This window comes from Opisthorchis viverrini (genome assembly GCF_000715545.1).
Source record: "Opisthorchis viverrini unplaced genomic scaffold opera_v5_63, whole genome shotgun sequence".
Lineage (NCBI taxonomy): Eukaryota > Metazoa > Platyhelminthes > Trematoda > Opisthorchiida > Opisthorchiidae > Opisthorchis > Opisthorchis viverrini.
The window spans coordinates 552,181-553,533 of NW_008751719.1; positions in this window are offsets into that span (position 1 = coordinate 552,181).

Sequence of the window (1,353 nt, forward strand, 5' to 3'; positions counted from 1 at the left end):
TATATATATAATATATAGAGAGAGAGAGAGAGTATTATCTATCACAGTATATTAAGGTACCTCGATCGCTACTCGGGGGTTGGGTTTAAAACAAGAAAATCTATCGTAGGCGAGCAAACTTTTATGATACTCTAGCACCGTAAAAGTTAACAAGAATAAGCGCCTTGCTTGATAGCCGGAAAGAGTCCATATTTCACATTACCCTTGTGTGCACTTGAATTGAGACATATCAGAGTTCCACGTACGACTCTCGTTCTGGTTACCTTTGCCTAATGAGCCCTTCGGAGGAAAAACGATATAAACGATAAGTATTTAAAAAAAGACTCGGCAACTAACATAATCAGCGTTTTTTCACGGTCTTACACAAAAACTTGGTGAAACAACTACAATCAGAAGCAGTACAAAAGAGTAAGGCAACTGTAAAAATTACCAAGATTTACCTCAAAAGAGAATTGTGAACCCAGGGGTAAAGTCATTTGGAAATGAGCCAACCGAGTGTTGCTAGAACCCGCGGTGCTTCCTCGACAGCACGGTTTTCAGCTGCATAAAAAACAAGAAGGCTATTTGAATGTAACATCTCATGCACGTGAACGTCAAAATTTGGAGTGGTGAGATGCGTGATATTAATTCCAAAATTCATCACACGGTCTTGACAGATAGTCAATAAATGAGGTAACGAGAAGCGAACTCTTAGCTTGTGCGCTGTAGGGCCTAAACAACATCCATCTCCAGCCCATGTGCGAAGGTTACGCTGAACCAGATGAACTGAATCCTCGTCTGAACGCAATGGACATCCCTTGTTCAAGAGAGCGGGCCCTACAGGGCATCTGGTACAACCAAAGGTTTATACCACTCAGTGATTCAAATAAAGTTTTAACTTCGATTTAAAATGCACTCAAAGCACTCTTCTACGAAAAAATATATTAAATTGACGGAACGAAGTCGATCAGAACAACTGCATCCAAGATTCGGTTCAAAACTAGACGCCAATACTGAAAACTCCGTTGGCCAACAACTACAACCCACCATGATATCATCCCGTGGCATAAGACTAAAAGCCTTGGTGTAAATTGCCTACCAGACAGGCAGTCGAACTACCGTCAACCAACGTTGATAGGAAATGGGAGTAAACGGTTGGTGTAGCCGATAATGGGCAAAGCCGATAATATGGACAAATTCGGAAGCCTATTCCGGCGGAATCGTAACGCATTTAATAAGCATCACTCCTCGATGTACGAATATTTAGCTTCAGCTATTGGTCAAGAAATCATCAGATGGGCGGAGCATTAAAGTCGACTTCTCAAACGTCGATTTTAGGCTACGACACCAACCTCCTCATCATCATCATCATCA